At 47.3% G+C, this 16,063-nt stretch overlaps 1 long non-coding RNA gene across 1 annotated transcript; it reads left to right on the top strand.

The window, feature by feature from the left end:
• Positions 1-3,437: 3,437 nt before the first annotated feature.
• On the top strand, positions 3,438-11,342 carry LOC144148743 (uncharacterized). The gene is made up of 4 exons (XR_013318048.1): positions 3,438-3,502; positions 5,048-5,134; positions 9,463-9,546; positions 11,256-11,342. It is a non-coding gene; the product is annotated as an uncharacterized LOC144148743 (long non-coding RNA).
• The last annotated feature ends 4,721 nt before the right edge of the window (positions 11,343-16,063 follow it).

Genomic DNA, 16,063 nt, shown 5'->3' with positions numbered 1-16,063 from the left:
TTTGCGCTGTTCCCCTTTTATGACCCAACATCCACGTCCTCACTATTCCGCGTCATATGTGTCTTACGGGAACGCTAGCCGTCGTCAGCATCGTACGTGCCTCCTCATAAAAAATACGGAACCGACCCGACCATCCTTGATACGGATGCCTCTCCCTTCCCTCAGCAACCCGCTCACGTGCTACTGTTGCCAACTTCGACAATGCTTTCCTTACATCGGCAACTGTCCACACAACCACTACTACCACGGCAGAAGCAGTAGCCAATGCCTTCGCAATGACCCAAGCCATAAGTCCCAGCATAGCAATTCTGACTCCCAAGCTGTCTGCCATCGTTTTCCACTGGAACAAGTCTCAGCTCTTACCCTGGCCATTCTCTCTCAATGCCTCACCTCCACTCCGGACCGCGTAGTGTGTACACCCAGCCACACTGCCCACCTTGGAACGAGGTGGTGCACAGAAGAGGATGGGAACAAGGCTACACAACGTAAAAAAGTCACTGAAGGGTGACACGTTAGAAGATGGCAAACGCCTTACTGGGAAACATCTGCTGACTCAGAGACATAGAATCTCTTCAGTTTTATTATGGCAAAGCCATACGGGACAATACAAGTAGTCTCAAAGCTATGAGAAAAGCTGTCTGGCCGATATACTTTCACAAACTGTCGACAGACGAAAATCCATAGTATGGGCTTTGTCCAGCAAGGGGAGTATTCGTGGCGGGGATACAACCGCACTATTGCACTGGGCACCCCAGAGGCATACCAGCACAAGAACTCACTCCCAGAGACTGTGATTAAGTGAATCATACCTGTCTTTCAAGCACTTGCTGCCCCTGAGCTCCTCAGAAAATGTTTACATGGGAGAACACAGAACACAAACGAAGCTTTGAACAGCTTGATTTGGTCTAGGTGTCAAAAAAACAACTTTTGTTGGTGCACCAACAGGGAAAGATGCTGCGTACGATGCAATATGTTACTATAATGATGGAAACAATGCCAGATGAAAAGTCCTTGAGGCCCTAGGTGTCACACCAGGGGTATTTTGCGACGCTGAACAAAGCAGGATGGACAGGCAGAGAGTAGCAAAAGCAGACGTTCAAGCCTCTGCTAAAAGCAAGAAAAGACCGAAGGTTAAGGCACGCATAACAAAAGCTTTTACCAGGCAAGGTAAAAAGAAGAACGGTGAAGATTACACCCCTGGAGCGTTTTAAACCAAGTGGTCTGAAGGAACAATCTTCGAAAGCGGATTTCTTAAAACACCAATTTTGCTGTGAAAAGAAACATTTTCTCTTTAACCGTTCAAGTTACAGAAACCATTTTTTGTGTGTTGTTTCCCAATCATATAGGAACTTTCTGTACAAGAATAAATATGTTGGTAAAAGAATTTATTTTTAATCACACTTTTATCTGTTGAAAATATACGATATTTGAGTTTGTGTTGAGAAAATTTTCTTTAAACCAACCGTCAAAGCAACTACTATTCTGGTTTAGCACAAAGCCTTGCGTATACAACACACACAGAAAAAGTTTCAGGCCTGTACCTATAAATCTTCTTATGAAAATGTTCCTTAAAGGGGCACTGACACAAAATTTTGAAGGCGAGATAACTTCGGAGATAGATTGGTGGGAACACATATACATCATCTGCAAAATATCAGCGGCGAATACAGCCTAGAACATATTTAAAATTAATTTTAAAGTGTGCAAAACGCAACCGAGCAGCCAGCAGAGGGCCACGCGCAATCGACATCCCTAGTATATTGTGTAAATAAACAACACCCAAACACGTCACGAGTTTGTGTTTGCCGCTTCCGCACTGACGGTGTTTTTCGCCGACTCGCCCGGCTCGCCGCTCCAATCGGAGGGCCGGAGGGCGGAGCTTCTGCTCTCGAGAACGAACGACCCCATCGTTGGCGGCGGAAGCGCCGTGATTTCGTCAGCTCATCGGGAGCTGGCCGCGACCAAAGTTGTACAGCGATTCCAGGCACTCTGTTTCTATTACTTTTTATTACCATTGGATGCGAAAACGCGGCGGAGGCATGAAAAGCCCACTGAGCTAGCCGCACGGTCGCTGTGCAGGCGGCGGCCACGGCCGCGAAGTTGCCCAGGCCGGCGCAGGTAGCTCGAGTGATAGCTTGTTACCGCTGCACGAAATTGTCCCCAAGTCCCGACCATGGTGACTTACATGAGAAAGGAGAAATGATGCGATGGCGGGTTGCATTAAAAATTGTCATCTGCACCGCTCACGAGAGCGGCACTCGAATATCCGCCGCAGTGCTAAGCCGAACACATCTGTATGCGGACCTGTAGGCGTAGACCGGCCGGCTTCTCCCAGCGCGCGTCTTGCCACCCACCGCCTCGAGCGTCGCGCTTCGTTCTTTAGCCGCGGTAGCATTTGCACTCGCAGCGCCTGCGTCACATCCACGGTCGCTTTTTAATTAAGCGTCTCACGAGATCAGTACGTGGGGGCATTCGCAGAAACTGCCGTCGATGCGGATTTGACAGTGCTACGGCGGCTCTGCTCTGTGATATCCCTCCGACGGTCACGTGGTCAGCTTTGTTCACACAAAATTCACAAAATCCATCGTTTCGCGGCACTCGCTGAAACCGAAACTGCGACTGGCCGCATTGAAAATGCCTCTAATTAAACAACCGTCGCACGTTGAAGTAAATGAGGTGTCTACAGGTTATAAGTAGGTCACTAGCTACTTATCGCAACAAAAAAAAAAAAACAAGATGCAAAATTTTTGTGTCAGTGCCCCTTTAAGTGACAAAAAAATAAAAATGTATAACAATATGTCAAAAATTATAAAGTATTTTTGCTTGACATTTTGCACACCGTTAGTAGATATCTACTGTACCCACCCTTCTAAATTTCACTTTGATTGCAAGAAAACCAAACAAGTTAGGTGCCGATGTAGTTGGACACCATGTCCACTATCCATCCCCCCTTAAGGAGTCGTGCTGTCGTCGTCTCCTGTCGTCTCATGTAGTTATGGTACTAAAACACCGGGTCCTCCGTTTCCCAATGCCTCGCGCTTTAACGTTTCACCTCCATAGGCAAAAACGTGCACTAAAAGAGTGCACCGGGAAACTCATTTTCTAACGCCTCACGCTACAACGCACGCTGCCTCGTGGTACACGAAGACAACTTACGGCCAGCGTGTTTCTCACTCATTGCTTAAATCCGGTTCAACGCAAGCGAGGGCGCCACTGCCTCAGCAAGTGCGCGATTGCTCCTTCCACCAGCGCTTCTCCGGTGCCCAATCAGCGCGCGCTGTGTTGGAAGCGATAGACTTGCAATCTTTGAATACACTTATACACTGCATGCTTCGTCCCTCCCCAGGTTTCACGTTAGTGGAGGTGTTACCGAACAGAAGCGCATGGTGATGAACGTAGGTGAATATTGGTCTCTATAATGCATTTTTTCTTTTTTCAGGATTTATACCTGCTGATGCGTTGGTGGACGGTAAACCTTTTCAGCCCCCACCCTCAAAATATGGTAAATTTCATTTTGTCAATGTCGTAGTGACAAGTATGTGCCAGCCAGGGGTGGCACTTTTAAAATGTCTCGACAAAAACAGAACTTACTACAAGCACGTAAAGGGGCCATGCAGACAAAATCCAAGGTTGTTATATTCGCACGATTTGGGGTTTTATAATTCCCTTAGCACTTGTCCCGCAGCAAAGGATGCTTTGTTCACCGAGAAACGTTTTCCTTTTAGTTAAAAGTTTGATTGTCCTGCTAAATCGTGCATTTCGTGACATCTGCGATGACCTAAACGGGACAGGTGCTCAAGCAAACGTTAGAGCGCTCTTTAGTCTGCAGCGAACGGCGTAACACCTTGCTTACCGTCACTCCTACTAGATAGCGCCTATACTGCTTAGGACCGCTGTCCACCTTTGCTTTGTATCTGATCGTGTCTCAACCTAGCTTGTTTTTCCTACGATAGGTAGTGATCGTTTTGTGAAGCATAGTTTGCTCGACAAAGAAGGCCATGTAAAACAATGTTACCGACGCCAATCAGCCGGTGTCATGGGAAACAACACCAAGGCACAGGACTGCTCCGCACCTATAACAAGCATAGTGAGCGCAGTATCATCAACAGTGCGCACTCGTAGTTATATGTGTGCGTATAATTTCGTTGCAACCATTGTTTACCCCACCACTCTTACTGGCTAAAAATGTGTATGCATTTTATTTAAGGCAAAATAGCTTGTTCTGCAAGCTTATCAGCCCTGCCTAATTGACGTTTGCTTTTTCCAGCCTCAAGCAATCAATTGCCCAGCTGTGCATATTACGTCATAGGTTCTAGAGCGAGAAATGAGCTAGTGAGTGGCATGGCCATTCCCGTTTTTCCAAATTATGTACCTTATTGGAGCGAAGTTTACGTTAAAAGTGTTGTCAGTGCGATTATAACGAGGCAATCTTTCTAGTTAACCAAACTTGTGTTTTGAATTCATGTCCCCTTTATGCCTGCTTACGCAGTTTCAAAGCGAAAGCAACGTACTAAGGGTAATCGATAGACTGTCCGGAAACCACTGTCAGCAGCTCTCATCTCCAGTGTACCTGGTGGGATTGTAGTGTGCTTGGTTCACGCACGAGCAAAATCGGCATCAGAAGAATTTGCTGCGAGCTTCCCTTAACTGTGCGTGGAACCCTTTGGAGAATAATTATGACCTCTTGTATAAAAGATACAAATTTATTAATGTAGCTTCGTAGAATCAGCACAAACACGCATTATGTAGCGCTAAATTATTGACAGGGGAAGCTGTATTGCTTTCGCATGAAGAGGCGCGCAATATTTTACGTCTTCGCTGGGCCAGACGCGGCATTTACAAAATGGTTTTTGTTCCGCACTACGTAACACCTATGCAGCAATTTGCGGCACAGCCAATAGTGTATTCCAAGAGCGCGTACTGCCTTCTCTATCCCAGGTTGCATGCGTTTCGCTCCTCTTTTTATAACAATTCCCAACATGACAGTAAGCGTATTGTGATCGCGGTAGCAGAATAATGCTTGCAGTAAAACATTTTTCTCCTTCAGGACGTACACTTGGAAGGGTCGCGGTGACTGGCCGAGTAGAGCCGATTCGCCCCGACGCCAGCGCATTGCCGTCACCAAAAAAATATGGTAAACATTTTTCTTTGTCAACTTTATCATAGAAGCTTGGGCGGGACCCAAGGGTGTGTCACTTACAACTGCCGCAAAAAAACAAAAAAACAAATTCTTGGCGTTAACTGCCTCGCTATGAGTGGGACACGTGGGCAAACGGCGAATACAGGCGACGCTCGATGTGCCACGCTCTACTTGCTGATGATCATCAAGTACAGACAATGAAGAGGATGCCGCAAAATTCTAACATCGTGACCAACACCATCATAATAAACACCACATTACCACCTTTACTATCATCATCCCGCGGGCTAGGAAAGGTTCTTTCGCTAGAAAAACGCTATGGGGTGTTGTACCTCCTGCATGAGCTAATTTGTTGATGTGCACTGAAAACAAATTACTGCTACTAATCATACTGATGGTGAAGGAAACCACAAACTGCTTTTGTGACTATTTCCGGGCCCCAACATAATTCCGACCGACTGCGATAATCAAGCCTATGTTTATGCATATTGTTCGAGCAAGACAAGTTACGCGAGCTATGATGCGATCGATGCAGCGACCATGTTCGCCCGAGAAAGCTGCTTGGGGCTTTGCCGTCATCATTAGTGGGTCAGCATGGGGCTATGTGGCATTGCCTCTGCGTCTCGTGACAGTAATAGAAATCAGCGGACACAGAGCTTGTAAGTAATTCCGAGCGGGACCCATATCGCAAATTGTCTCAGAATGAATTGACTCGGTTATGCCGAATGTGATCACAGATGCTTTGCCGGCATGGTGACGCGTTTTGCAAGTCGCAAAGGACACTGTTCGACGTCATTGATGCCATGTGGTCATACTCTATAAAGCCCGGTTCTTCACAGCCGAAACACCTCCCGTAAACGTCTATCTGGGGCGGTATTCTCGAGTTTTGTCCCTTTTGCGTCCCTTTCAAAAGTGTCCCTTTTGGCGAGCCCTGATTGACTAAAAGCAAACAACTGGAAGTGACGTAACGCAAGCACAGCAAACCTACTGCCAACGTTAACTGCTGAACCGGAAGTACGTCACGATGAAAGGGACTCAAAAGGGACGTTTTCAAAAGGGACAGTTACGAGAATACCGCCCCTGCTCCGTCTCAGCAGCTTGATTGCAGACGGCCGGAAGTCCCTTGAAACCTAACTGCGCCGTCATCACCCCACGGTTTCGAATGAAGTATGAATGAAGTTTGGCGAGGAAAAAAAAAGCGCGCCAATCCACCCTTTGAAAATGCTTGAAAAGCGAAGCAGTAAACGACAGACACATGATTACCCATGCGACGTCACTTGAATTCACACACGTGGCTCTACAAAGAGTAAAGCCAGGAACAAGTGAAATGCACCTAACCACACACCTTATTACATCACAGAGATCACCTTTGTTAAGGTTGAATCAATGCATGATTCATGAACGCTGAATGGTTGAGTTGTATTAAGAAGCTGTGTTCCGCGTGGGAGAGGCGTTGCGTAGGTGTGAGGTGGCGCAATATTGGACCTCATCACTGCTCAAGGGCAGCATTTCCCAACCTCTTTTGAACTATTACCCTGAGCCCTGGGTGCAAATGTGAACCAGTGCATACTACCGATCCATGAGCTGCGTGGTGCTGTCTTCACAGCTGCGAGAAAGGATTCTAACCCTGGTATTTTGAGTCCTTCCACCACTCGAATCGATTTCCACATGCGCAAGCATTGCGGAACCCTGCCCTCAGCCGAGTTGAGGGAGCAAATGGAGCGGAGGAGGGACTGAAAATACAGCCCCAAGTGTGCGCACACCCGATTTTTACGCACCTGTTGCGCTTTTCGCGCCCTCCTTTGTAACAAGGCCAGATGGGCCCGGGAGCGAATGGAGATAGCGGTTACTGAATAATGCTCACCTCGAAGCTTTTTGCTCTCTCCGGAGCCACACCTGCAAAGACGGAACTGGCGGACGGAGAATCGTACCCTCCGTACAAAGCAAAAGAACGGCCGCCATCCAAAAGACTTGGTAAATGTTGATTGATTGTAGTGTTTAACGCGCCCACGTAGCGCAGGCGACGACGCGCGCCGTAGTGGAGGGCTCCGGATTAATTTTGACCACCTGGGGATCTTTAACGTGCGCCGAAATCTCGTACAAACGGGCGTTTTTGCTTTACGCCTCCATCAGAAAAGCGGCCGCCGCGGGCTGGAATAGAACCGGCGACCTCGTGCTCAGCAGCGCAACGCCTCAGCCACTGAGCCACCGCGAAGGGTAAATGTCTTGTTTCGTGAATTTTGATATGACAAGCTTGCCCGGTCTTCCAGGATTGCAGAAGGATGGCAAGTTGGGCTAGTTGGTTCATAGTGACCATAACGAACCATAGTGACCATAACGAGTTGCGAGTCAGCGCCGTGTCGTCGTTAATTCTTCTTTTGTCCCGTCCTTTTTTTCGCTGCATTTCGTTATGGTTCCAAGATTGGGATTCACGACTGCCTGAACATGTAATATAGAGCCTTTCCACTACGTGTAGATAAGCACTAGTGAAGCTGTACAGGGGGATAACTTTGTTCACATATGTAATGCTTTACTATACTGACCGAAAAAGAAACAGATATGTATAACTGTTTTCGTATTGTTTGAATTACTTCGTAACTAATTTGTTTGGGCTTAGGTTTTATAAAACAACTGTTGCAGCCGTTTTGTGTAACCATGCTCCCTCCCGAGAGGGCGATGTATTGACAGCAGATTGGAATCAAGAGAAATAAATAAAGCTATACGAAAGTGTAAATTTCAGTATAACATATTTTCCTGGTACCAATGTAACATTGACAGCTATTTTGCACTAGCTCTGAAGCTAGTGCAGGCGAACAAATCAAGAGAAGTAAGTGAAGCTACACGAAATAGGCGATTTTCAGTATAAAATATTTTCCATGTGCCAACGTAACATTGAAAGCCGCTTTGCACTAGCTCTGAAGCAAGCGCAGGCGAATATTTGTCGACAATTCCCGATGAACGCGCGTTTGTTCAGAAACCTAGCGCGCACGTAGCTCCGCTTTAAACAAACTCTGACCCCTCAATTATATTTAGGTGCAGCAGTAAAAGGTGGAAGTTGGGCTAGTTGGTGTTGACGTCGAACCATTTTACCGGCGAGAAAAGACTGAGAACTTGAGGGTAGACGTAACGATAGTCTTGTTTGCTTCTGTCTAGGTTCCTGTCTTTTTTCGCTGTTAAAATGATTCTCTATTTAGGTAGTTTCAATGCACCAGCAAAACGTCAAGTAGAATTTTCAGATCGGCCGGGAGACTGTGTCAGCAGCTCTGATCTTAATTGTCTGACGCCAATGAGGGAGCATCAGAGAATTATGGAAACCTTTGCCGACGCCCGGGCGGAATGTGAATCTGAATTCCCCGTGATCAACTGAAGTAGCAGTCACAATGACAAAATGATATCCTTGTGAGTGGACGGATGACCACTTTGAAGACCATTCGGAACTCTGCCCTGATAAAATACGAATCTGTGGTGCGGCAGTTTCATGGAAGTAGGCTAATACACGCGTTGTAGAAGTAGACTAATGACACGAGACACGAAAAGCATGTTCGGCAATAGGCTAAGTAGTGTTGCATTATGGCACCCATGGGAGCAGCCCTAGTTGAATTTACCCATCCTGCCAAGCCGCTTCAGCTCACTGACTAGCAAGAGATACTGTCAATTATTGATAGTGATTTTGGCTAGACAGTGCGCGGAAGTGGTTTCCCCGGTTGGTTAAAAGTCAGGAGCACTGCTCCCATCCATTACGGCAATCCTCGCTGGTTTCGTTCCGCATTTACAAGTGACCAGTCTTAAGAAACCGCGTCCGCTCGCTGATTATCCAGAGTCACTATCAATAATTAACAGTAATTCTGGCTAGTCAGTGAGTGGAAGCGGTTTGGCTGTTTGGGTGAAATCGTTTGACTGCTCCCACGGCCGCCATGATGCAACAATATGTAGACCATTACCGCATGGTGTTTTCGCTTTCACAACACGTCAGCGGACTTACGTGTACATCAAAAGCTCCGTTCTGTGTGGCAGAGGAGTATAGTAGCTGTGAATTGGCGCGATATGTGATCGTTGTTCCTCCAGCGCACCGTTTCCAAACCGACGTTCAAGGAATCCTTTTTACTGACGCAAATGTGAAGCAGTGTGCGCAACCTAACGATGTAACACGAGCGTAGGCATGTTAATGCGCGGCTGCTGCTTAGGAGTATTCCAACGGTGGGTGCAGTCGACCCTTGGCCACGAGTCTTGTGCTATGCTCCTCCTTTTGTAACAATGTCAGGTAGGGCCGTATGGGTGGCAATGGGGATAGTTTAATTATGTTCCTAATTTTGCTTTTTCAGGACTTTCACCTGAAATTACTGGAGTGTTAGGCGAATACCAGCCTACGCTCGATGCAAAAGGACTTCCAACATCCGGAAAATATGGTGAACATTTCGTATTCTTATATTTATAATGAAAAGCGTTCTGGCCAACCAGTAGGCATTTCCGACGGCCTCAACAACAACAACAAAATGCAGTACGAACCCTTAAGTAGGACTAAGTGGCTTATTGGGTAAAACAATATACCAAGGAGTATACGTGGCGCGAGCCACTGTCAGCAGCTCTCATCTTAGCAGTCCAATCGAACTCAATATGTCGTATTTTTGAGTGCGTTTTCTGAGGTCGGACCAAAACCAGCATCGAAGGATTCGCCGTGAGCTCGTGACGCAGCGGTCCTAATCACCGGTTGGTACAGTTTTAAGTGCGCACCTGGCCATTTCAATTACCATTTCTAACTCCGTACTGAGAAGATACAAATCTGCATTTCGGTTGCCTCGGGAAAGCAGCATGAAACAAGCGATGTAGCAGTGAAATATTGCCTGCAATGATCGTTGATTTCGCTCTAAAGTTCATTAGTATAATTAGGCGCATATCAACTGCCGTCTTCTGTGTGGCTAGGCGTTCGCTAGTAGTGAATGGCCGCAGTATTTGACGTCACTGCATATTAGACGGATTACTCCTTTCCCTGGGCAAAAATGACAAGCAGGTTGTAAAAGCAACCCATGCTTGTACCTTTTTGCGCTGCATTTATTAGGGTGTTTCAAAAGTGCGTACCGGAACTCTTTAAAGCGTTCCTAGAGATAAAATGCATGTTCTTTTATTAGAAAGATTGCTTTGTCTCAAAAACAATGATACTAATTTTTTCGCAAACTGAAACGAGATAGGAAAGAGAGAGAGAAAGAGAAATGGTTATTGAGATATTTAAGGCCCAATTATGGGGGCCCTGCGACCGCAGCAACCCACGCTGTGACTTCACGTTGCATAGCTAGGTCGGAGCTTCCCAGTGCCTCAGCCCATTGCCCACGTTGTGTGGACAGTTCCAGATGAGATGTGTGATCGTTTCGACCGCTTATCAGGCAGGGAAATAAGGGCAGGGGAAGAAGGTATAATAAATACGGTGCAGGCGGCAGCGAAAACGCATGGTATGGGTTTGCACCAGTCTCCATAGCCGTCTTCGGCGTTGAATACATCTGTGTGGGCAGGATGGAGCAGGTGCGTGACAGCCGCTGGTCTCCCGTAATGTCGCGGAAGGTGGAAAGACTGTCTCGAGCTGAAAGGGATCCGTGAAAGCGTTTGAGGCTAGGGCCTGTTCCGAATGTAGGTTCTCCAGCAGTCCTATGTACTGCAAAAACAATACAAGTGGCGACTCAGAATCTTCAATGACGTAACATTATTTTGTCTGCACCTTCCGCAGGCGCCCACCTAAGCCAGCTCCCAGAAACATGACTGGAGGATTGTAGCGGGGCCTCTAGTCCCCTGCCCTTTGCTCACTGAATGTTAACGTCCCTTTCGAACACTCATTACCGTCTTATTAGAATTGGCTGATGTGATGTCACTCCTGCCCATAATTCTTTTGTGATCAAAGTTTGCAAGGCTTCTTGCGTTTTTGCGTAGATAGAGTAGAGAAGAGTCAGATAACAAACGCTAGTTATTTCAAACTTGAAAATTTTTTTTTTATCTGCACGTACTCTTTAAACAGGCATCGCTATTTCCCCCCCCCCCCTACTTTGTAACAAGGCCAGTTCAGACGGGAATCCTATAGCTGTGGGGGTTGCGGATTTATCTCTGGCATTAAACTATTTCTCTCCATCAGGAATAACAGCGGCAAAATGGGAACTGGCCGGCCAAGTACGCTCCCCTCGGTACGAGGACGAAGAATTTCCACCAGCCAGAAGCTATGGTAAAAGTTTGTTTTGTCATTTAAAAGGTTGTAGATAGAGTTAGAATGGACGCCAATGAGTGAAGAACATTGTTTTCTTAGCGATCGCCTGCAATACATTCACGTCCTAGATATTCTTTCTTTGCGAAAGATTGTTACGCAGGTATGCCCTGGACACAGTAAGGCTTGCTAATTTGAATAACTGTAGCGAACTCTGGCACTGGACGTCTCGAACGCAAATTTAAATTCTTTCTGCACAATGCATGCATGGCTGTGGACTTGATCGGTCTGCTTCTACTTCGCCGATAAAGAAATGGTGGTGTCATACGCTGCCCCACCACTTTCGCTAAGTGTATAGCCTCTTCAACGCGCAGCGGTCAAAATGGAGCAATGAAATAGACACTCAGCCCTCTTTTTCACTGCACAATCCCCAACCTGCGACACACCCTATACGCCGATGACCTCACACTATGGACTCCTACGGGATTCATAGGTGACCAACAAGACGCCCTCCAAAGTGCCATCCAAGTAGTACAATAATGCCTGCAAGCCCGGGGGTTTGAATGTGCACCCGAAAAATCCGCCTTACTTAGACTGTGTAAACGACACCTAAACAGCGCGCCAACTCTATGGCTTGTATTCACCAGCGAGGCGCGCATGCAGAAAACCGTGTGAGTGCGCCGTCCTTCGTTACTTCGGGCTCCCCGGGTTGGCGGTACTTGCCTGGGCTAAGCACATGACTGTGTTCCACGTTAACAAAATTTACCTCAACGAATGCAAAGTGTTGCCTTGAGTCCAATGTGAGTGGGAATAACAAAATCTCTGTTGACACCACCGTTGAGAATGTGGTTGAAACGGAGCAGGCGACGCACGCCGGTGCTTTTTTTCTTCGGCGTTCGGGCGCAGTGGCCCAAGACGCGCCATTTCACTGGCGCATCGGCCATGTATGTGGCAGTTTCTAGTGTTGCCAAGCGAAGAAATTTACAGTTAAACTTTCCAACGAATACCAGCTATACCGGATCGTGAACTCAGCATCAATAATCAAACCATTCCTAACGTCCCCAATCTCCGAATTCTGGCGCTCACTATTCCGAAAGGCCGGTCGGGTGTCGAAACAATCCTACCACTCCAACCTGCTCTCTCATAATTATTGCACCTTATCCATCCAGTTTCTCGACGAAGATTTGGCCTCTATGATACTCTGCGGACGCCATCCTTATCAGCCGGATTGCATACAGTGCTCCGTACATAGTCCTAAAACCCTCCGAACAAAACAAACTGAACAGCACGATACGCAAGCCTACAAAAACACAGTAGGATTGACCCCCAAAACGGCAACAAACAAGTTACTAGAACTTGGTGTCCACAATACGCGGGAAGAAATCGAAGAGCCGCACCGTGTTTCTCAATTCACACGCCTCCAACTCACCACCACGGGAAGACCGACTCTCCGCCGGCTAGGGTATTGTACCCAACAACAGCAAGACGAGAAGATACGCATTCCAGGGTCCACTCGCAACACATCAGAGTGGCTACAATCCCACGTAACGTGCATCCGACCTACAACAAGGCACGACGAGCACCAAGGTCATGAGCAATCCGTGTGCAGTAGGAACACGTCCCCTTCCCTCGCTATGCAGACGCCTCTCGTAAACCACAAATGTGCCCGCGCTGCCAGTGTGACCGACGCCAACGGAACAGAATTAACTGGAGTCACGACCAGCAGAAAATCGTAGAAACAACTGAAGAATTTCTATCGGCCTAGCCGTCACGACTTGCGAAGGATACACAGTTACACTGAAAGACTCCCAAGATGCATGCTGAAATGTTCTGATAGGATGAGTATCCCTATCAGCATTGGCTATACTAAAACAAATTAAACGACCTCCAGAACTACAGATTGTCTGTTCACCTGGCCACGAATCCCGCAAAGGAAATGAGTCGGCACACGCCCCTGCCCGCACCCGTACACACCGGGCCGTTCCCAAGAGGGTGATAGCCTACAAGATGACAACATCCTCAAGCCTACGCCGCTGCGAAAATACGCCGACATACGCATCCACTACCGACGGAGGCGCCAACAATGCCCAGAACCCCACCCACACCTATTGAGAACCGAAGCTACAATATACGAATGAACCCTTACCCTCCCGCCCCAATACCACACCCCCTACCGCACATCTTGAAAATACTGCCCCAACCATGGCACCCTATACCATCTGGTTGGGAATGCCAACAATTCCCGTAGCTTACTCCTCAGGCCTGTTTCATAGTGTTGTCGCAACTGTCGTAGCAACTTTAAATAATTTTTAATTGGCTGCCCACGTTATTGCCCCGCCTCAGCTAAGACCGTACCCCTCGGCCTTTGGGGTAGCCAAGTGTTTAGGTTGCCGGTTGCACGTCATAAAGATCCCAGGTTCGATTCCCGGGACCTCCCTGCCACATTTTTATTCAGGCTTGCTCTTCCCACACCTTCTCTTGGGACCCTTTTCTCCTCGCCACTTTTGCTCGTACTTCGCTACGATTTGGGGCGACGGACCAACAACGCTCGGCCTAAACAGCTCTAGTGGTGAAATGACTGAGAGTTTTTGCGTGCAGGCGCCCTTCCTTTATGTTTTTGGTGCTGACGTATAACAGCCACGAAAATAAATTCTGCATACGCCACTGAATAAATTGGGATCTTGGAAGTTACAGATTCACATGACATCTTGAACAAAAGTGTGGCGTGTTCGTTTTCGTTTAGGAAATGAGTGTGTGTAGCGTGAGTCTCTAACATAGTAGCTCCATGGATCCAGCAAGTAACAAAAGCTAAAGTGCTGTCGCATTGAAAGCACCTTAAGAGTACGTGAAAAGCCGTGTTGGGCATGGGGGTAAAGTAGCGGTGAAGTGGAGCATTTGTCCACACTGCTCTGCGCGCCCTTTCCAAATCTATTTTGAGAGAGTATTGTACCGCTTGGATGCAGATGTGAAGCAGTGCGTACTGCCACTCTATTACGTACGACTGCAGTGCTATTTACCTTCTGTTGCAGTGGGCAATCGGGTGTTCCAAAGGCGCGTGCTCTTCGTCTAGACCACTCTACGCGCATTCCAAACTTTTGTTCGAAGTTCACATCAGCCAGGAGGCGTAATGCGAAGGCGTTTGCCTGTAGGGTCACTGCCATGATATTGTCAAACTCATGGATGCTTGGTTTACTACATAAACTGCAGAAACAAATTTCACTCTGTTGCCTGCTGTTGCCCGTGCAGGTAGAGCTCCTGGCGGCATTTAAAAAAACAAAACAAAGGCCAACAGTTACAAAAGGTTCAAGTTCCACGTTCCGCTTGGGACGCACGTCCCAACCTTTTTCTATAACCGTGGAATAGGGTCCCTCGATTTACGCGCGTTTCCGCCGTACGGCAGCGCTGGCATAACAGGCATCCGACCTGGAGCAGTGGAAAGATTTAATTTTAATTTTACTAAATTGAGCAAACCTCTAGCGTGTTATCTCTGGAAGAACTAGACAGGAGAGGAACAGAATGGGAGGAGCCCCAGTTGTGGGCGCCATTTACTTGGCAGGGGCACCAGTCCACTACCGTGTTTCGTCGACAATTGCAACAAAAGGAGCAGTTAGTCAGGCATTTTTTCTTTCCGTTTAGTTGGTTCCTTGTCTTACTTGATTAAATTACTTGTTTATAAAACTCTTCGATGAATAAAAAATGCGCTTCAAGCAAAGATTTACTATTATTAGTGCAAGGTGCCAAATTTGCAAATCCCCGGAAACTTTCCGGCTTTTTTGGTGCACGAAAATTGTAATTGCTTGAAAAGGGGGTCGCCGCACAAATTGAAATTACTAAGGACCCCAAATATATCGGTGTTGGTCCGACCGACTCGATACTTTTCCGTTCACTCTAACTGTTCCCTGAACCCGTTAGTCTCGGTTCCTTCGACTCGTTCTCGTTCGGGGGCAGTTCCAAAATTGCGGAAAAAATACCGTTTCGGCTCCGTTACGGTTACGGAGAAAAATTCTGGTTCCGTTCCAGTTTTCGGTTCCCTTCCGTTTCGACACGCTGGTTATTCTCCTCCCTACGAAACACGGTCAGATGTGGCAGAAAACGTGTGGCGATGGCGACGGTTGAATAATCCTCGTATTTTTTCTCTTTCAGGCCTTACACCTACAACGACCGGAGTGGCAGGCCAAGAATTCCAGCGTGCGCAGGATGCAAGAGGTTTTCCGACGTCCAGTAAATATGGTAAACGCTTCGGTTTCTTAAGTTTATAATGAAAACCTTGCACAGCCAGCAGGTATTTGGATTAGCAAGTGCCTGAACAAAAAAAAAATGACAGCACTTAAATGTGCCTAACGGTTTACTGGGTAAAACTAGATATCACGGGGAATTGGTGGGGCGAACCTCTGCCAGGAACTATCACCTTCACTGTCCAATCACACTAGGTATGTGGTATTTGTGCGTGGGTTTGTTGACGTCGGACCAAAAATGAGCATCCAACAGTTCGCCGTGAGCTCCTGACGCAGCTGTACTAGTCACTGACCGATACCGTTTTAAGTGCTCACCTGGCCATTTCGAGTACCCTGCCCGACTCCGTACTGAGACGATACAAATATGACTTTCAGTAGCTTCATGTAACGAGCGTAAGACAAGCGACGCAGATATGAAATATTTCCTCGAATTACTCCGTGCCCCGGCTGCAAATGTGAGGCAGCTCGTAAAACCGACCCTTGCTTGTTGCGCTTACGCCGTATTTA

This window comes from Haemaphysalis longicornis, unplaced genomic scaffold, assembly GCF_048455015.1.
Source record: "Haemaphysalis longicornis isolate Haplotype H1 unplaced genomic scaffold, Haemaphysalis longicornis Haplotype H1 scaffold_8, whole genome shotgun sequence".
Taxonomy (NCBI): Eukaryota; Metazoa; Arthropoda; class Arachnida; order Ixodida; family Ixodidae; genus Haemaphysalis; species Haemaphysalis longicornis.
This window is presented reverse-complemented; position numbering and strand designations above follow the sequence as displayed.